This window comes from Lissotriton vulgaris, chromosome 11, assembly GCF_964263255.1.
Source record: "Lissotriton vulgaris chromosome 11, aLisVul1.2, whole genome shotgun sequence".
NCBI lineage: Eukaryota > Metazoa > Chordata > Amphibia > Caudata > Salamandridae > Lissotriton > Lissotriton vulgaris.
Window position 1 is genome coordinate 780,589,565 of NC_141699.1, and position 22,123 is coordinate 780,611,687.

The following is a 22,123-nucleotide window of genomic DNA, read 5'->3' on the forward strand; positions in this document are numbered from 1 at the left end:
GACCCTGAGCCGCTCTAGCACCGAAGTGCAGTCTCCCAGCATCTCCACGATCTGCGTGGGGCCCTTCTGCTCGCTGCTCAGCCTGTTGTCTGGTCACTAGCCGCTGGCTTGTGCCCTTCTGTGACGACATCCGAGAATCATCACTGCTGGTCTGGTTGCTCCAGACTGGCCCTTGCTTCCATCTTTGCGAGAAGCACCCCGGACCCTCCTGGTCCACTCAAGACGCCATCTTAGGCCCACCACGTGGCCCTGAGATCTGCCAAGGCTTGTTGCCCCATCCTGGGCCCAGCGACGCCGACAGCATCATCCTTCGTGGGACAGCTCGCACCTCCGCCGTGGTCGCCGACAACGCCTCCTGGACCGTGAGACTGCAGAGCCTAGCGTCGCCCACTCACCTGGTCGAGGTGACGGCCAACCGGTGCCTTCCTGGTACCCTCTGACTACTGGCTAGTAGTACGAACTTGGTCCCCTCTGCTTTCAGGTTTCATCAATCTCCGATCCAGGCTTGGATCTCTACGAACTATTCAGCACTGGTCGCCGGCCAGCAACTCCTTTCTTCCGGCTCCTGGCTCGTCAGCGAAGACCCCGACGCCTGTAAGACTTGTGCAGCCGCAGCCCTCGTGGCTAGGTAACTCGGCATTTCGGTGCCTGCATAGCCTCCTTACTCTAGGGTCCCGAGTCCCTCGCTTCCGACTTGCCTTATCGGGTCCGCCCGAGACCTTAACCTTTCCGTGTCCTCGGACACTTGTTTTAATTGTGCACTTGAAGTATTTGCTAAAGAGATTTGGTTTGTGCTTAGTACCCTGTCCTCATAAAGAGTACAGGGCTGTTGTGATTCTTAATAAATATACTGTTTATTTTCGTAACACTTGTGTGGTGTCCTTTCACTGGGTGTTCAAGGGGTACATGTGTGGTAAACAGCTGGCTTAACGCGCCCTCTCGAGTCTTTAGCCTTAGACTGCTCGTATCCACGCTACTAGGATAGCTGGTCTATAGGTTGACTTACAACCAAACACCATAAGGGACGTTGGAACGATACATAGCGGTCGCTAGAATAGCGAACGTTGCATATCGGGCCAACTTCTCACATTGGTGAGCAGCGGGTGGGATTTGAGCTTGCTGTTGTTTTGCCACACGTATCCTAAGAATATCTTGTTGAAAGATCGCATAAGTACTGTTAGTACATATAACTAAAGCTTAGAATACTCTGAGTTCTACTGAACCAGCTGTTGTAGCTCCTCAAGGCTTAGCACACCTTGGCTACAACTCTTAGCAAGGGTACAGTAGGTAAAACACGTAGTGTAGGTAGGTGCATCACTTACACCACACTAGAAGCAGTATGTCGGACAAAGGAGGAAACTCTGGGTCTCCCCTTGTGTCAGTTGACCCTCCACAGGTCATCCCTTCAGGATATACTGTGCTGAGCTTCAAGGAGTTAAGACGACTGTGTCACTCCAGGAAGATTCAGCAGGGGTCTAACCCCACAACGTCCTTTCTGATTGGTCTCTTGGAGACTTATGATGCCAGAAGAGCTGAGAAACTTCGTAGCTCTTCTAATCCAGAAGGAGACATGCCTCCCCTCGAGGGAACCCGAGACGATCCTGACCTCATCCACCTCGCAACTGAGAACGAAGATGTGGAGGAGGATGAGGATGAGGATCTCTCTGGGGATGAGGCAGATAAGGGACAGGTAGAAGTCGTCAGACTAAGCAGGTCCAACTTAAGCAAACATGATAGCGGTACTGGGGGACCCCTGGGGCCACTATCAGGTCAGCTTAACATTGGGAATGGACGAGCCAGATCTCTGTCAAGAGATTCTGGCAGATCCCTTCAAACCAATGGCTCTCACAACTCTTCACAAAGAGGGATGACGTCCCCTCAGCGGAGAGTGTACGAAGCTAAGGAAAGGGCAGCTAATCTGAGGATCGAAAGGGAAGAACTTGCCCTAGCCAAAGAAAGGCTTGCCTTTGCGAGAGAGCAACAGTTAAGTGGGGTAGTCCCCACTGGTGGCAGCAATGTACCTAGCAATAGGGAAAGGAGTTTTGATAAAAAGCACCTGAATAAGATAGTGCCCCCCTTTAAAGAAGGGGATGACATCCACAAATGGATTACTGCTTTGGAGAGAGCCTGCACTGTGCAGGGTGTTCCCCAAAGTCAGTGGGCAGCTATCTTGTGGCTCTCCTTTGATGGTAAAGGTAGAGATAAGCTCCTCACCACAAGGGTGGAGGATGCTAACAATTACAAAATCTTGAAGAATGTACTGGTTGATGGGTTTGGTTTAACCACTGAACAATACAGGATGCTGTTCAGAGACACCCAGAAAACTCAGTCTCAAGATTGGACTGACTTTGTTGATTGTGCCACTAAGGCTTTTGAAGGCTGGCTACTGGGTAGTAAGGTTACTGATTTTAAAGGATTGTATAATCTAATTATGAGGGAGCAAATCTTAAATAATTGTCAGAACCAGTTATTACATCAGCACCTGGTAGACTCTGATCTGACCTCTCCACAGGAATTGGGTAAGAGGGCAGACAAATGGGTCAGAACCAGGGTTAGGCCTAAAAACCAGGGTGGTGACCAGAAAAAGGAATCAACCAAGCCTCAAGAGAAGGGTGGGGATAAATCCTCAGAGAAGACTTCCCAAGGGCCCCAAAACTCCAACAAGGGTGGTGGGTCCCAGAACACTCCTTCAGAACAAAAGAAACCTTATTGCCATACCTGTAAACAGGTGGGTCATTACAAAAGTGATGTCAGTTGCCCTAAAAATGGTAATAAGGGAAACATACCCCCAGGTAATACTCCTAAACCTCCTGTTACCACTAGTGGTAATCCCCCAGGTGGTGGGAGTGCCCCCAAGAATGTGGTGGGCATTACTTTGGGCAATCAGGAGGACTATGGCCTAGCCAGGTTCCCTGACCACACTCTTGTCTGTGAGACTGGCATGGGGTTTGCCAACTTCACTACTGGACCCCACATTTTGGGAAAGTATAGACAAGAAGTTTTAGTGAATGGTCAGAAAGTTGAGGCATTCAGAGACACAGGGGCCAGCCTCACCATGGTGAGTGACCATCTGGTCCCCTCTGCTCAACTGACCCCTGGTTTTACTTATCAGGTGACAGACATTCATGGAGTGAAGAGAAGGCATCCCATGGCAGTAGTCAAGCTCAGTTGGGGTAATGTCACAGGGCCCAGGAGAGTGGCAGTGACAGATAACCTACCTGTAGATTGCTTACTGGGGAATGACCTGGAACTCTCAGCATGGGCTGAGGTGGAGCAAGAAACTCACTCCAGAATGATAGGCCTATCCAGACAGGTTAGTGGGGCAGTAATAGCTACAGCCCCAGTCCAAGCACCATTCCTCCCTGAAAAGGTTGGAAGGGCAGTGGTAGCCACTGCCCAGGCTCAGACAGACTTTCCAGAACAGGATAGGAGGGCTGTGACAGTCACAGCCCAAACACAAACTGAGTGCCCTCCTGAAAAGGTTGGCAAGGTTGAAATGGTCTCAGCCTCTACTCAAACAGATAGTGAGGTTGTGAAGCCTGAAACAATGGATCACTCCACTCAAACAGAGAGCATTGAGGAGGAAGAAGAGTCTTCCCCCTCCCAGACACTAGGTGAGAGCCAGCCTCCTCAGGGAACTGACTCCACCCCTGTTGAAGGAACTGCCCCAGAGGTAGTCAGGCCTAGCCTGGCAGAGCCCCTGATGGCAGTGGAACCTTCCCAGGTGGGACCAAGTCTGGAGCAGGTAACCTGCACCTCTCTACCCTGTCTCAGTCAGCCCAGGGCTGAAGAGATCAGGGAGGCCAGTGGTGGACCCCAAAGGGCCCCCTGTCCAAAAGAACTCCTTAATCAGCAGATTAGGATCACTGAAGCTGGTAAACCTAGCCAAGTGAAAATAGAACAGACTCCTGAGGGATCCCCCTTAAAAGTAGTTAGGGAACTCCCACAGCTGGACACTGTTGGGCACAGCCAAACATGGGGCCTAAAAACCCCAGACCTGACCTGTCCCTCCAGTAAGCCAAACAGAGGGACTCAGCCTCCAGCTTTAGGTAGCCAGAGGCTGACCCTGAGAGCTCAGTGCATCTCAGCTAAAGAAAGAAAGGCACACATGATGAATGGTGATTGGAGGAAGTTGAGCCCAAAGGTAGAGGAGCCTCACTTCAGTACTCCATCCCAGCATCAGCCTTCTTCTTTCCCAAGACACTCCAGAGACAGAGATTCCCTATGGTGGAGACCCTCAGACACCCTTAGGGTGAGGGGTTGCCTAGTGGACCATGACACAGGGGGAAACCAAGCCAGAGCTGGTCCTTCCTTATATGGCCACTTAGGTAATAGAGGCTTACCTGGACAAGGATAGCCTTATCTCCTTTCGTTTGGGGGGGGGGTTGTGTAGGAAGGTACATCCTGACTATGGTTGCCCCCAACTTTTTGCCCTGTGTTTTAGCTGGTTTTGGACATAGTCGACCTGGGACCCTGCCAATCAGGACCCCAGGCCTACTGCTCTCTCTTTAAAATGGATTCCATGTACCCTAGGTACATTTCCAATTGGTACTGGGCCACCTTATCAGACCCTGTAACTCAGGGCATAGGTGTACCCAGGGCTGCCAGGGGCTGCAGCATGTATTATGCCACCCCTGGCTGGCCTCCTAAATTTGACACAACTGGCTGCATGACAGCTGGGGCAAAGTCGTGTAATCACCCTTTGCTGTAGGTGTAGTATACCTATACCTAACCCTAAAATGGACACACAGATTCCTATCAGTCACTCCTATGGCAGGCCTTAACAATCCTGAAGGCAGAGTGCTTGGAATCGTGTGAGATGGTGCTCTGGCATGAGCTGAGCCTGTCTGCAGCTTGCGGAACCAAGTCCTAATAGCTGTTCCATGATATCGCATACCATATACTCTTAAGTGCATTATAATCCTCGCGGTTAAATGCTAACTTTGGTATTGCTTTATCAAAGCATGTCGAGTAAGGTGTCATACGAATTGGAATACTAACCCCTCGCCAATTCTGGCGACGGGGTTAGCATTCCACCCTTCTAGAGGGACACGACATGTATGTAACTGTGAACCCCGGTTAAAGTTAACTGAAGCCTCAGCTCCACAAAATGGATGCTGCCACCACAGACACGAGTCTGACCTCCTGCTGCTGGGAGTCCTTCCAGCGAGGGAGGCCTGGACAAAGGGTTTCCTGTCCGGGGCGGTGCTAGCACCGTCCCAGACATGGTTTTGTGTATCCTGGGTAGGCAGGGCTTTTCAGGAAGGTGACTGCTGAGTGGCACCCCGGTGCTCACTACGCATAGGCCAGTCAGAACCAGTTCCAGGGGCACACCAGCCCCTGGCCTGGGGAAGTCCGGCAGGGGAGAGGGGTGTAACCACCCCCCTCCTGGTCCCACCCATAGGCAGGACCTAGTCACCGGGTCAGCCCCCTTTTTTAGTATAAAGATAGGAGCGGGCCCCCTGTTCAAATTAGATCATCTTTGAATCAAGAACTACTTTCTACGAAAGGACACTCAAGACTCTTCTCAAGATTTCTCCCTTGTGACTAAGGAGTAGTCACCCTGCATCAGCGGGCACCATCTAAGAACTCTGCGGTTTGCTGCAAGTCCTTCCTCAAGGATCCGACGGCCCAGCTCGACGAGAACCGGCTTCCCTGGCACCTCTGACCTCTACCCACGTCATCAGCTCAGCTGTGATCTGTGGGTGCGACGAGACCTCGAGGGACCGGCCATCATCAGAACCTGCACGCTCTTAAACCAGCACGACCATCGAAGCGATTCCCTGGTGAGTGCTCTGGGGTCCGAGAAGCCCCGACCCTGAGCCGCTCTAGCACCGAAGTGCAGTCTCCCAGCATCTCCACGATCTGCGTGGGGCCCTTCTGCTCGCTGCTCAGCCTGTTGTCTGGTCACTAGCCGCTGGCTTGTGCCCTTCTGTGACGACATCCGAGAATCATCACTGCTGGTCTGGTTGCTCCAGACTGGCCCTTGCTTCCATCTTTGCGAGAAGCACCCCGGACCCTCCTGGTCCACTCAAGACGCCATCTTAGGCCCACCACGTGGCCCTGAGATCTGCCAAGGCTTGTTGCCCCATCCTGGGCCCAGCGACGCCGACAGCATCATCCTTCGTGGGACAGCTCGCACCTCCGCCGTGGTCGCCGACAACGCCTCCTGGACCGTGAGACTGCAGAGCCTAGCGTCGCCCACTCACCTGGTCGAGGTGACGGCCAACCGGTGCCTTCCTGGTACCCTCTGACTACTGGCTAGTAGTACGAACTTGGTCCCCTCTGCTTTCAGGTTTCATCAATCTCCGATCCAGGCTTGGATCTCTACGAACTATTCAGCACTGGTCGCCGGCCAGCAACTCCTTTCTTCCGGCTCCTGGCTCGTCAGCGAAGACCCCGACGCCTGTAAGACTTGTGCAGCCGCAGCCCTCGTGGCTAGGTAACTCGGCATTTCGGTGCCTGCATAGCCTCCTTACTCTAGGGTCCCGAGTCCCTCGCTTCCGACTTGCCTTATCGGGTCCGCCCGAGACCTTAACCTTTCCGTGTCCTCGGACACTTGTTTTAATTGTGCACTTGAAGTATTTGCTAAAGAGATTTGGTTTGTGCTTAGTACCCTGTCCTCATAAAGAGTACAGGGCTGTTGTGATTCTTAATAAATATACTGTTTATTTTCGTAACACTTGTGTGGTGTCCTTTCACTGGGTGTTCAAGGGGTACATGTGTGGTAAACAGCTGGCTTAACGCGCCCTCTCGAGTCTTTAGCCTTAGACTGCTCGTATCCACGCTACTAGGATAGCTGGTCTATAGGTTGACTTACAACCAAACACCATAAGGGACGTTGGAACGATACATAGCGGTCGCTAGAATAGCGAACGTTGCATATCGGGCCAACTTCTCACACTGATGGCCGAGCCCTGGGATACTCCCTGACCAACCCTCCTGATGTTGGATTTAAAGGGTGGCATGGCAACTACCTGGTGCCTTTGATCGAGATATGACACCAGCCATTCAAGGGCCAAGCCCGACACCCCAGCCTCCGTCAGTCCCCTGACCAGGATTGCATGGCTGACCGTGTCGAACGCAGCCGACATATCGAGCAGCACTAAAAAGGCTGCTCGACCCTGGTCGGCACGCGTTTGAAGGTCATCGAGAACAGTCACCAATGCCGACTCTGTCCCATGTGCCGGTCTAAACCCAAACTGAGCCACATCCAAACAATCAGTAGTCTCAAGAAAGTTGGAGAGATGTTTTGTGGCCAGTTTCTCTAGAATTTTAATAGGGAATGGCAAGAGGGAGATGGGCCTAAAGTTGGCTGGGCATGTGGGGTCCAGATTCTCCTTTTTAAGCAGTGGGGAGACCACCGCCAATTTCCAGCAATCTGGAACCCGTGCTGAAGTGAGAGACTGGCGACAGATGGAAAAAAGTGGGGGAAACAGCTATTCACGACAAAGTTTCCAGAATTTGGGTGGAAGAGGATCAGAAGGTGAGCCAGAGGACACCCCGTCAGCCAAAGAGCAGAAGTCCTCAAAAGATGGTAGAGGAAAGTTGCTCAGCTCACCTGATTTAGTACACTCCTTCCTATTCTCAAACGAGATGGAATCGTGCACAGCACAGCCAGTTGACGAGGGAAGATTGTTTAAGATGTTGGCAATCTAATCCTCAAAGGCCTGTGCTAGCGAATCACAGAGAGCTTGAGAGGCCGGGATGACAATTTTTGTACAGCCAGGATGGGCCAGGTCCTTTACGATCTTAAATAAGGCCTGAGATTTATTTACAGCTGCCATCAAAGATTCTTCTAAGAATCTAGCTTTGGCAAGCTTGATCTGGATTTTATAGGACGCCAGTGCTTGTTTGAAGAGGACTCTATGTGATTCCAGGTACTGTTTCCTCCAGGTCCGCTCAGCCTGTTTACATTGGAGCTTGAGCTGCCGAAGTTCTTCCGAGTACCATGGCATAGCAAGATTAGTCCTATCTTTGATTTTTCGCAGCGGGGCCAAAGAGTCCAGAGAAGCCGAGATTCGCTGACAGAGAGTCTCGTAACTTACGTCCACATTCGCTCCCAATACAAAGCCATCTGGCAGCAGAGAGGGCAAGATCGTTTGTTTGAGGAGTCTAGACCATTGTCTCCCCATTCTAGTGCCCCCCACACTCCCTTTCTTTAATGGAGCACTAGTGCACGAGAGGGAGAACTGGACGAGGGCGTGATCCGTCCAACACTGAGGCAGGACGTCACGTATAGCCGTTCGACAAGCGTCAGCAAAAAGTAGATCAAGAATATGGCCCTTTGAATGGGTTTTGGAGAGTACCAGTTGTTGTAGCTCAATATTATGACAAGCTTGGACCAGCTCTACATAGGCCGTCTTGGTCGGTCTCTCTGACCAAAGATTGAAATCCCCTCACACCATCAACTTTGTGTGGGAGAGATCTTATATTAAGTCTATGAGCTCAGGTACAGCAGATAACGAGCTAGCCGGGGGTCTATAACATAGTAGACCCGTGAATAGCACGCCTCCTTGGTCCTTGATGGAGAAACCCAATGTTTCGCACCCAGCGATTGCCTTGATGATAAGCTGGGAGACGTCAGGAGTCTGCCTAAAAATTAATCCAGTTCCACCTCCTCTGGCTCCCATCCTGGGATTATGCCTTATTTTGAAGCCAGTGGGACAAGCTGTCCCCAGTTCCACCGAGCTAGTCGGTGTTGTCCAAGTCTCTGTCATGAAGAGTACGTCTAGATGGTAAGAATCGATAAGTAACGCAATTTCTTCACAGTGTTTGATGAGAGATCTCACATTTAACAAGCCACAGGACAAGGCAACTGGGTGCTTACTGGTGGTGATATACTTTCGGTTACTGAGTGAACCGAGATTAAGGCGTAAAAGTTCATCGCAGGAATAAGAGTAAGAAGCTACATCTTGGTTCCGAGAGGCAGAACTTTCGGCGCCCGGCGCGAACGGGCGCAAACGGGCTTACCTCTGGCGCACCTCCGGCGCTCCGCCGGCGCGCCAGCTGCGCGCCTACGCTGCGCGCTTTAGGGGTGTCCATCATATATAGCCGTATACGCAAGATTCCAGTAGTGCGATCACTAGCCCCCCAACCAAGATGGCGCCTGCAATTCGGCACTCCCTGGTTCCCTCCCTCACCCAAGATGGCGGCTACCAAAACCGCAGCGCGATGTCCCCAGGAGCCCTAAGGTGCCCTGAAGCGCTCAAATTCCCGCAAAGTGCGGAATGAGGTCACAATTATAGTGCGGGTAAGAGTGGTACTAATAACACGCTATGAGAGAGGTAGCGCCTAGCGCCAAGATCGACAGCGCGAGCGCGCAGTAAAGTAGATTAATTTTAAAATAATTAAAACAGCAATGCAGCAATAGATTCTGCAGCGCGCAATGGTCATGTAAGTCTGACCTGTCGATGGGGAAGTTCTGCTTTTATGCACTTCCAGACGCAAGAGTCCTGTAGTGCGATCACTAGCCCCCCAACCAAGATGGCGCCAGCAATTCGGCACTCCCTGGTTCCCTCCCTCACCCAAGATGGTGGCTACCAAAACCGCAGCGCGATGTCCCCAGGAGCCCTAAGGTGCCCTGAAGCGCTCAAATTCCCGCAAAGTACGGAATGAGGTCACAATTATAGTGCGGGTAAGAGAGGTACTAATAACACGCTATGAGAGAGGTAGCGCCTAGCGCCAAGATCGACAGAGCGAGCCCGCAGTAAAGTAGATTAATTTTAAAATAATTAAAACAGCAATGCGGCAATAGATTCTGCAGCGCGCAATGGTCATGTAAGTCTGCGATATGCGATAATACATAATAAAATATTATATAAAACTTACCTTGGCTTCCCGCGCTGACTCCCGAGACTGCAGACTTCCGACTCCCGCCGTCCTGGATTTTGAATGCGTCTGACGTGGTCTGGGCTCTCGTCAACAGGAAGGCTGCAGGCAACCTCCCTCCCCTCCACCGCAGCCAGCACCGCTTGGTTCGGACGGCTGCCCCAACAGCGTCATTTCTCTCAGTCTGTATGCTGCAGAGAACGGAGAGGAGGAAGCGGAGTACTTAATCGCTGTATCCTATCTACTTTATCAGAGAGCATTGCAGTGGCATTCCTAGCTTCAGTTAAATCTGTTTGCATCTGAACAATAACCCTCATTAAATCATCCATGGTGGCCATAATGTCAAAACTCTCAGACCGGGAGGAATATTATTCGTGGGCTCACTATTCTGTCAGGTTGCTTCTTCCTCAGGGTCCGGAGTGATGATATAAGGGGCCCACCTCTCAATACCTCCAACTCTGATTGTAATGATTACACAGAGTATTGAAGTGATTAAGCGGGGGAAAGGGAATTAGGAAGGGACCAGCTGGGAAGGAGATCTGAAAAGGAAAAGTTACTCGCAAACAAAAATACACGCACTTTCCTTCGCACAAAGACGTAAATTAGGACATCAGATTCTGTCCTTCAATCAGGAACTAGCTTAAGAGCTTTGTGGCTTGCGTTTATTCAGACAATAAGACTCTTAGTTGACCTTTCTTAGATCCGCTATATTGTGGCGATAATACTTCACTTCAGTATCAACTGCTCAAAGGCATAAGCGGCAGAATTTGGTTTAGGTCTTTCTATGACTAGGTTTTCAATCACCTAAACAATCAGTGTCTTATATTTCCTTATTTTATGTGACTTAAATGTGTTCCCAAAAACATTCATGGAACTACTATAGAACAAGAATCGCACTCGTGAATATGGTAAATGATCTTGAAAATCAAATTGAATGTTCCTAATAAATCACTGAAATGGTTTTAACAAGATTCGCAATCTTACCTGTAGAGTGGACCTCTGTCTCCTTTCTCTCACTCTGCTCCTTCACTCGTTTTTCTATCCTTTCTATCTTTCACCTTTCTGCATCTCTGCTCTTTTGTGCGTTATTTCTGCCCATTTTCCCTTTCTCTCCCTCTGCTCCTTCACTCGTTTTTCTACCCTTTCTATCTTTCACCTTTCTGCACCTCTGCTCTTTTGTGCCTTATTTCTGCCCATTTTCCCTTTCGCTCCTTCACTCGTTTTCACTCGTTTTTCTACCCTTTCCATCTTTCACCTTTCTGCCCTTTCCTGCATCTCTACTCTTTTGTGCCTTATTTCTGCTTATTTTCCCTTTTTTCTTTATCCCTTCTTTCCTCCCTTTACCTTTCCCCGCCGCTGCTGCCCCCGCGGCCCCTCCCCCCCCAGCGCGACGGCCCAATCCAGCTCCTCTCCCCTCTCCCGCCTCCCAGCTGTCCAGCCCTCCCCGACCCCTACTTAATGGCGGCCACTGGTGCACCGAAGGCGCGTCAAAGGCTAGCACATCTGCGCCCGTCCGCGACCAGCACCAGGAACCCTGGACCTCCGCCCCGCCAACGCTGCGACCCAGCAGCACTCCACGCACTCAACCCAGGCTGCAACAACAACTGCAAGCTAGCATCACCAGCCGACACCCATGGACCTTTCAGCTGTCACCGCTGCCGGCACACCTGCAGCACCGCCAAGAACACGGATCCAGCACAACCCGCCCCCAAGAACACAACCAAACCGAAGACCCTGCAATGCATCCTCCTCAACGTCCGATCCCTCCACAAACATGCCACAGAAATCTGGGACCTCCTCGACAGCACCACCCCGGACGTAGCATTCTTCACCGAAACCTGGACCAATGCCACCTCGGGACCGGACATCGCCATCGCCATCCCGCAAGGATACAAGATCTCCAGGAAGGACCACCCCACCCACCCAGGAGGAGGAATCGCCATCGTCCACAAATCCAGCCTCCGCCTGAGCACACTACCTGACGAGTCCACAAAACTGATGGAACACCCTCACTTCAAGATACTGGCCAGCCCCAGCGCCGCCCTCCGAGGAACCCTCATCTACCGACCCCCTGGACCCCGCGGACCCTTCGCCAACTCCATCACGGACTTTATCTCCCAGCCGGCCATCGCATCCACCAACTACACCCTGCTGGGAAACCTCAACTTCCACCTCGACAATCAATTGGACCCCAACACCACATGCCTCCTGGCCAACCTCCACAACATTGGACTCTGCCAGATCGTGACAGAGCCCACGCACTCAGCAGGACACACCCTCGACCCCCTCTTCACTACAGGAAACTCCATCACCTTCAGCCACACCACCGAACTCCCATGGACCGACTATCGTTGCGTCCACTTCACCTTCAGAACACACACCATCCACAGACACCAGCACCTGCTTCCAGAAAGAAACTGGACCAAAATCACGAACGACCAGCTCACCTCCTCACTCAACAACTCCACCCCAACCATTGCGGAAAACGACGACCCCAACAACGCAGCTCGAACCCTGCATAGATGGATCTCGGACAGCACCAACACCATAGCCCCCCCTCAAGAAAAACAACAATACCCGTGCCAAGAAAGCCAGATGGTTTACCACCGAACTTCGAGAGTCCAGGCGCACATGCCGCCGCCTCGAAAAGTCCTGGAGAAACACCAAATCCACAGAAGCCCACAACAACTTCAGAGCCGCCACCAACGCCCACCATCAACTCATCAGAGAAACGAGGAAAAAAGAGATTGAAGACAGAATCTCCACCCACGCACACAACAGCAAGAAACTCTTCAGCATCATCAAGGAGTTCGCCCAACCCACCAGCGAGTCTACTGACATCCCTCCCTCACAAGACCTCTGCGACAAACTCAGCACCTTTTTCCCCCACAAAATCAAGAGCATCTACGACAACTTCGACAAAGACAACCAACACACTGAACCCTCACGAACCACCCCCGACTCCCGGAAACCAGCGATTGATGACTGGACAGCCCTCACCATCGAAGACACACTGAAGACAATGAAGTCAATCTACTCAGGGGCCACCACGGACCCCTGCCCCCACCACATCTTCAACAGAGCCACCGATACCATCGCACCCATGCTCCACCACCCCATCAACCGCTCCCTGGCGACCGACTCCGTCCCCGACGACTGGAAACACGCGGAGGTCAACCCCCTCCTAAAGAAACCCTCAGCGGACCCCACCGACCTCAAAAACTACAGACCCATCTCCCTGCTCCCTTTCCCAGCGAAAGTCATCGAGAAAGTCATCAACAGCCAACTCGCCACATTCATTGAAGAACACAACATCCTCGACTCCTCCCAATCCGGCTTCAGAAAAAACCACAGTACGGAAACCGCCCTCCTCGCCGCAACAGACAACATCCGCACCCAACTGGACAAAGGAGAAACAGTAGCCCTCATCCTCCTAGACCTATCAGCGGCGTTCGACACAGTCTCCCACCGCACCCTAATACGCAGACTCTACGACGCAGGAATCCAGGACAAGGCCCTCGACTGGATCTGCTCCTTCCTCTCCGGCAGGACGCAACGGGTCAGACTCCCCCCTTTCCTCTCAGACCCCACACCTACCACCTGCGGAGTCCCCCAGGGCTCCTCCCTCAGCCCGACGCTCTTCAACGTCTACATGGCTCCACTTGCCCCCATCGTCAGAACCTACGGACTCAACATCGTGTCATACGCAGACAACACCCAGCTCATCTTCTCCCTATCCAACGAGCCCAACACCGCCAGACGCAACTTTCGAGAAGGCATGAAAGCAGTCGCCAAATGGATGAAAAACAGTTGCCTACAACTAAACACCAACAAAACAAAAGTACTCATCATGGGCCCAAACCCCGACGCGTGGAGCGACAACTGGTGGCCCACCGCCCTTGGAAACCCGCCAACCCCCACAGACCACGCACGCAACCTGGGAATCATCCTGGACTCCGAGCTCAAAATGGACCGCCAGATCAACTCTGTCTCATCTTCCTGCTTCCACACCCTCCGCCTCCTTCGTAAGACCTTCAAATGGATCCCCCTCGAACACCGAAAGACAGTCACTCACGCCCTGGTCACCAGCAGACTCTACTACGGCAACGCACTCTATGTCGGAATAAACAAAAACATCATCCGCAAGCTACAGAACATCCAGAACGCCGCCGCAAGACTGGTCCTCAACCTGCCAAAACACTGCCACATCTCGCAGCACCTGCGCACACTCCACTGGCTCCCCGTCGAGGCGAGAATCACCTTTAAGATGCTCACCCACGCACACAAGGCCCTCCACGGCACCGGACCGGCATACCTGAACAGCCGGCTCAAATTCCAGGCACTCCCAAAGGACCCTACGATCAGCCCATCTCTCCTACGCCGTGGTCCCCCGCACCAGAAAGACCAAATCGGGAGGCCGCTCCTTCTCCTTCCTCGCCGCCAAAGCATGGAACGCCCTTACACTCCACCTCAGACAGACAACATCGCTCCCCATCTTCACAAGAAACCTCAAAACTTGGCTCTTCGACAGACCCCCTCCTTGATGGAATGGAACCTGCACCTCCCACCCCTAGCGCCTTGAGACCCTTACGGGTGAGTAGTTGCGCTTTAACAAACTCCTGATTGATGGATTGACTCTACTTCTGAATCTGGGTTAGTGACAGGTAATCCCCCCCAAAACCTAGCCTCACCGTGAGCCCATCAAGAAGAGAAGTCTCTGCAGATTCTAAACTCCTCCTGCAGCTCAGCGAGCGTTGTAGCAGATTTCAGGCACCCAGAACTCTCCACCGATCAAAAGAACAAAGCTGGCCTTGCAGAGAAACGGAGCCCCAAGATCCTCTTCCTCCTTCACCAAAAGACGCTGAATAGTGAGCACGGGGAACTGGGTGCGGCCGCTGACATCGTAGGCACGCCCCGTGCCAAACCTCACGCATCTCGCGTGAGGTGCCAAACCTCACGCATCTCGCGTGACATGCCAAACCTCACGCATCTCGGGTGAGGTGCCAAACCTCACGCATTTCGGGTGAGGTGCCAAACCTCACGCATCTCGGGTGAGGTGCCAAACCTCACGCATCTCGCGTGACATGCCAAACCTCACGCATCTCGGGTGAGGTGCCAAACCTCACGCATCTCTGGTGAGGTGCCAAACCTCACGCATCTCGAGTGAGGTGCCAAACCTCACGCATCTCGGGTGAGGTGCCAATCCTCACGCATCTCGGGTGAGGTGCTAAACCGCACGCATCTCGGGTTAGGTGCCAAACCTCACGCATCTCGGGTGAGGTGCCAATCCTCACGCATCTTGCGTGAGATACCGAATCTCACGCATCTCGCGTGAGATACCGAATCGCACGCATCTCGCGTGAGGTGCCAAACCTCACGCATCTCGTGAGTGTCTGGCGCGGTGGTAAATGTCCTCCCATTCTTTTTTGCGCAGAGTCCGCCCCAGTTCCCTCTCCCATCTAGCCCGTCCTGCATTATAAACGCGCGAGTATCTGTCCAAGAGGCGCCGATTTATGTCTGAAATGAGTCGCTTATCTGTGGTGCGCGAGAGAAGCCAGTATTCATATTTACTGAGCTTGCGTGTAGCGTCTCCACGGATCTGGGGTTGAAGCGCCCAATGTCGGACCTGTAGATACCTAAGGTGTTCAGCCTCCGGGAGGTCATAGGTCTTCCGGAATTCCTCAAAAGGCGTCACTCCTGCACCTGAATACATGTGAAAGAGGCATCGGCATCCTGCTGGGCGCCACCGTGCAAAGGCCTGGACATCCCTACCCGGGCCGAAGTCAGGGTTCTCTAACAGGGGTGTGAGGGGAGACGGGAAGGTCGTCAGGTCGTGTAAGACGCATGTTCGATCCTATACCTCTTGCGGTACCCTCGTGACGATGGAGGCGTATAGGTTAGGGGGCCGGTGTTGTTGCCGTAGGAAAGGCACCTCCTGGAGTGGACGCCCCGCGACCGCTTGGTCCTGGAACAACCAATGGCGCTCCGATTCCCATTTGTTCCATTCCACTAGGGTTCTGAGTTGGGTCACCTGGTAATAGTGACGCAAATCTGGCAGGCTCAGCCCACCACTCTCCGGGGGAAGCATCCCTAGCCTCAGCTTGAGTCTGGGCCTTTTCCCGTTCCACACAAACTGAGCCAGCTCCGATTGCGTGCGGCGAATCCATCCCTCCTGGGGACGGAACGGGCTAGCCCGAAAAACGTATAAAACTTGCGGGAGGATTGTCATCTTTACTGCTGCCACTCGGCCCAGCCAAGATAGTGGGAGGTGCCGCCACCGCCCGACCTCCGCGCGGATAGTGCGACTAAGGTTAGCGTAGTTGAGATGCACCGTTTCTTGTAGCGTGGCCGCCAATTGTATGCCCAGGTGGGGGACTGCACCGTCTGCCCATTGGAAGGGGAATTGTGCTTCTAGGGAGGCCCGCGTGTGTGCCTCCAAGGAAAGGTCAAGTGCTACTGATTTCATCATGTTCACCTTAAAGCCAGAGGCCTTCGCAAATGCATCCAGGATGGTGTAGGAAGGTGGATACCTGACTATGGTTGCCCCCAACTTTTTGCCTGGTGTTTTGCTGGTTTTCCGACTTAGTTGACCTGGGACCCTGCTATCCAGGGCCCCAGGCCTACTGCTCTCTCTATAAAATGGATTCCATGTACCTTAGGTACATATCTAATTGGATACTGAGTCACCTTATCAGTCCCTGTACAGTGTACCTTAGGTACCCAGGGCATAGGTGTACCCAGGGCCTACCAGGGGCTGCAGCATGTACTATGCCACCCCTGGCTGGCCATCTAAATCTGACACAACTGGCTGCACGACAGCTGGGGCAAGGTGGTGTAATCACCCTTTGCTTTAGATATAGTATACCTATATCTAACCCTAAAATGGACACACAGATTCCTATCAGTCACTCCTATGGCAGGCCTTGACAATCCTGAAGGCAGAGTGCTTGGAATCATGTGAGATGGTGCTCTGGCATGAGCTGAGCACGTTTGCAGCTTGCGGAACCAAGTCCTAATAGCTGTTCCATGATAACGCATACCACATACTCTTAAGTGCATTATAATCCTCGCGGTTATATGCTATCTTTGGTATCGCTTTATCAAAACATGTCGAGTAAGGTGTCATACGAATTGGAATACTAACCCCTCGCCAATTCTGGCGACGGGGTTTGCATTCCACCCTTCTAGAGGGACACGACATGTATGTAACTGTGAACCCCGGTTAAAGTTAACTCAAGCCTCAGCATCACAAAATGGATGCTGCCACCACAGACACAAGTCTGACCTGCTGCTGGGAGTCCTTCCAGCGAGGGAGGCCTGGACAAAGGGGTTTCCTGTCAGGGGCGGTGCTAGCACCATCCCAGACAGGGTTTTGTGTATCCTGGGTAGGCAGGGCTTTAGAGGAAGGTGACTGCAAGTGGCACCCCGGTCCTCACTATGCATCTGCCGGCTAGAACCAGATCCAGGGGCACACCGCCCCTGAGCTGGGGAAAGTCCGGCATGGGAGAGGGGTGTAACCACCCCCCTTCCTGGTCCCACCCATGGGCCGGACCTAGTCGCGTGCCAGCCCCTTTTCCTAGTATAAAGATAGGAGCGGGCCCCCTTCCAGATTAGATCATCTTTGAATCCTGAAACTACTTTCTACGAAAGGAACTCTCGACTTCTTCTCAAGATTTCTCCCTTGTGACTAAGGAGTAGTCACCCTGCACCCGCAGGCACCATCCAAGAACACTGCGGTTTGCTGCACGTCCTTCCTCCGGAATCCGACTGACCAGCACGACGAGACCCGGCTTCCCTGGCACCTCTGACCTCTACCCACATCGTCGGCTGAGATCCGTGGGTGCGACGAGACCTCGAGGGACCGGCCATCTTCAAGACTGCACGACTCTTGCCCAGCACGACCGCCGAGGGATCCTCGAGTGAGTGCTTTGGGGTCCGAGAAGCCCCAACCCTGAGCAGCTCCAGCACCGAAGTTCATCCCTCCAGCATCCACCAGATCTGCGTGGGGCCCTTCTGCTTTTTGCTGCTCACCGCGTTGTCTGGCTACTAGCCCGCTGGCTTGTGGCCCTCCCGACGACGAACGACGACATCACCACTGCTGGTCTGGCTGCTCCAGACTGGCCCTTGCTCCCCTTCAAAAGAGGAGCCCCCCGGACCCTCCTGGTCCACTCCAGACGCCATTTTGAGTCCACCGCGTGGGCTTGCATTTGCCAAGACTTGTTGCCCCAATCCTGGGTCCAGCGACGTCGACAGCAGATACCGTCGTGGGACAGCTCGCAACCTCCATCCTGGTCGCCGACAACGCCTCCTGGTCCGTGAGACTGCAGAGCCCAGCGTCGCCCACTCACCTGGTCGAGGTGACTTCAGCCGGTGCCATCCTGGTGCCCATCTAATCACTGGCTAGTGATTCAGAACTTGGTCCCCTCTGCTTACAGATGTCTTCCATCTCCGATCCAGGCTTGGATCCCTCCGAATCTCTTCACTGGTCGCCTGCCAGCAACTTCTTCTTTCAGGCTCCATAGACTGCAACGAGGATTCCCGACGTCTTTCCAGACCTATGCACACGCAGCCCCTGGGCTAGGTAAACTCAGCATTTCGGTGCTACAGCATAGCCTCACTATCCAAGGGTCCAGATCCTTTTTCGTTTCAGCTCTACCTAGTCGGATTAGTCCGATATCACTAACTTTGTAATTACTAGTATCCATAGACTTTGTCCCGCATCCCGCGTGAGAGTGCACACTCTGCACCCGAGTCCCCTAGGCCTCCTGCTAGTAATCTGAAGGTTCAGTAGTCCAGTCCTAGCGATTCCAAACCCTATGAGATTAGTACTTACCTGCTAATAATTTTGCATTCCACTTTTAGAGTATATGGTTTTTCGTGCCCCTCGGGCATTTGTGTAAATTGTGCAACTTAAAGTATTTTCGTAAGAGTTTTGTTGTGTGCTTAGTACCCTGTCCTCATAAAGAGTACAGGGCTGTTGTGATCTAAATAAATACACTGTTTATTTTCATAACACTTGTGTGGTGTCCTTTCACTTGGTGTTCAAGGGGTATATGTGATGGTATAACAGCTGGCTTAACACGCCCTTTAGAGTTTAGCCCGAAGACTGCTCGTATCCATGCTACTAGGATAGCTGGTCTATAAGGTTGACTTACAACCAATCATCAATAAGGGTTGTTTGGACTGATACAAAGTGCTCACTAGAATAGTGAACATTATATATCAGGCCAACTTCTCACACAGACGTAAAGTTATATTGACTAACTCTGAACAAGTAGTTGGTTGAGGATTGATTTGCGCAAGAACGTCTTTCAGATCATCTTTTAACCCTTGATAAAAGAGTGCTGCCCTCTTTTCTTCAGGCCACAAGGTTTCTGCAATTAACCTATTGAAATGTGACAAATAGGAAATAAGGTCTCTATTCCCTTGTCGTAGCTGTAATAGTTCGCGATCTGCGGACAGAGTCACCAGTGGCGGCTGGTGACATTTGAAATTGGTGTGGCGTAAAATTGGCGGTGGAGAAAAAAATACAGGAACAAACACCACACAGTACCATACAAAGAATAGAAACCAACCCCACATCAAAACTAATGCAGCGCGCTATGTGAAAGTGAACTCAGCATGTTCATAAAGTGATCACATATTCTAGAAAATATTCATTTCGTGAAACCATCATGCAGTGTTAGAGGCTTAGCTTATGAGTAGCTTCAAATAGAATGAAAACACAAAACAGGTATTACAGCAAATTTTGCCTGCAGTGGGCACCAATGCATTGTATATTCCATACCTTGCAAATACATATACAGGGTAAATTTATGAGATGAACACTGGCCAGATTTGAAAATGTGGGATACTTTTTTTTTCAGCTGAAACACGCTAATGAGGGCCACTTTCATTTTAATTAACCCCGGGCATAGTGGGCGTAGTGGGGCTCCGCGGAGCTACGCGGAATGGGCGAGAAGTTACGCCCACTCCCGCACTCCGCGTAGCCCCACTACGCACCTCCCTCCCGCTCTCCTCTACATACATTATTTAAGCAAAATACCCTAAATAAACAAGTTTAAAGCAGTTACCGTGTCCGGGGCTCCCTATTGGAATAGCGTCCCGTCATAGATACCAATGCGCATGCGCGGGCGGCCGCGCATGCGCATTGGTATCTATGACGGGACGCTATTCCAATAGGGAGCCCCGGACACGGTAACTGCTTTAAACTTGTTTATTTAGGGTATTTTGCTTAAATAATGTATGTAGGGGAGGGCGGGAGGGAGGCGGGTGGCGGCCGACCGGGCTACGCACACGGAGTGGGTGTAGTGTTGCCGGCTACGCTGTCTACGCAAAATGCGTAGGAGGCAACACTACGCCTACTCCGTGGGCGTAGCCGATTCGGACGCCCAGGGTTAATTTTAATGCCCAGATGTATTTGCTGTGCTAGTCCGACCCTGGCTGTTCCACGTATTCCGAGTGAATTTATCAATAAATAACACATGACTCAACCCCCAGTGGCTCCAATTGCCCTGTTGGTCCAGTGTCACTCCGAACTGAGGGAGTTCTTGCTGGGTCAGAGGTGCACTCACACGGAGCTGTTTACATAACGTGCTCGCCGTGCAAACCGTAGCAGCCCTCTCAATTGACTCCAGTGACGCCATTTAAACTTATTTTAATTAATGTTTAACCTATCGTAGATACTGTTTTTAACACTCCGTCGATCGTCAACCCCTCCTTATCCTCTCACTCCCAAATATACAATTTGGCACCAGCATGACTGAGCTAAACTGTGTGAATCAGGCGAGTGACGAAGGTGCTGGTGCTGACAAGTTCGTGTCTAGTCAGAGGCCAGTCACTCCTCTGATGTCCCTACTTGTTCGGTGTGCAGGGGAACGCCAGTTCTCTTGTGTCAGTGAATTAACGAGACACGCGTTTGTGCCTGCTTACTGGCACTATGACTATGAGAGATGGAAACAAACATACAAACTACTGCCACAAACGGATGAGAGAAACTCGCACTTTATTTACTCGGAACTTTTATACAGAATGCAAAGCATGACTGTATTTTCGGCTGAATTGGGTTACATGTTACAACTCATTTACACACAGTCACAGAGGCCCTTATTTAAGGCAACCCAAGGAACGTGCCAACAATGTACAGTCTTCAGAGTTTATTCGATGTTATATTGTTTTCATTTTTAATTATTATGTATGCACATGCACAATGGCACTCACCACATGGAAAGGAAGTCGGAACGGGAAACCAAGAATCAGGCGTGAGCGCTCTCACTGCACAGGACCATCTCTTCCCAGAGCAAGGGCAGGTGGCACGGCGACATCGCAGTCCCACCTGCCCCATCACAGTCAGGCACGGGTTGCCAAACCCAGCCGCAAGAAGAGCTCAGAACATCCATAGAAGCACCAAGCACCGGCACGCCACTGCCAACGGACCCGAGCCGGCGCACAAGGAGGCATGCATGAGCTGAGCATCCCGGGTGACAGGGTAAAGGAGTCCCGGCATGTGGCGCAACACAAACCACCTCAACCCCCAGACTAGAGAGCTTCTTCTTCACCCCTCTGAAACCCGCCTCCTTAACGAAATCCCCCTCACTCCGAAGCCGGCAGAGACAGGCAACATTTAAATACTTAAGTATAATTTACATGCGATATGTATGTATGTATGTATGTATAGGCGTTCTTTTATAGCACTATAACTGTCACCCGACTGGCATCCTGGCGCTTAGACTGTTATGACCCAATACATGATGTTTCCAGCTTCCAATCTATTTACATTGTTCTGGGGAACAGATGGGTCTTTAATGCTTTTTTAAAGGAAGAAAAATCTTCCAGGCCCCTCAGGCCTACCGGTAGAGAATTCCACAGCCGCGCTGCGGTAAACCTGAAGGACCGACCACCCATCCGGGACCTCAGAAACTTGGGTACTACCACCAAGTAAGCCGAGGCTGACCGGAGTGGTCTTGGAGGGATGTACCATGAGAAAAGGTCCTGCAGAGGAGACGGGCCTTGTCCGTGTAGAGCCCTAAAAACCAAACACAAAGCTTTGAAGTTCACCCGTTGAGAGATTGGCAACCAATGAAGGTCCCTAAGTGCCTTGGCAGAAGAGTCCAGGCGGCATCGCGAGAGTGCCAGTTTGGCAGCAAAATTCTGTACTCTGAGTTTTCCTAGCAGAGTAACTGGTGCCCCCAGCAGCAGTGCGTTGCAGTAGTCAAGACAACTTAAAATTATGCTCCGCATTACCTCTGGTCTGGCCTGTACCGGGAGCAAGGGTAGAATCTTTCGCAATGAT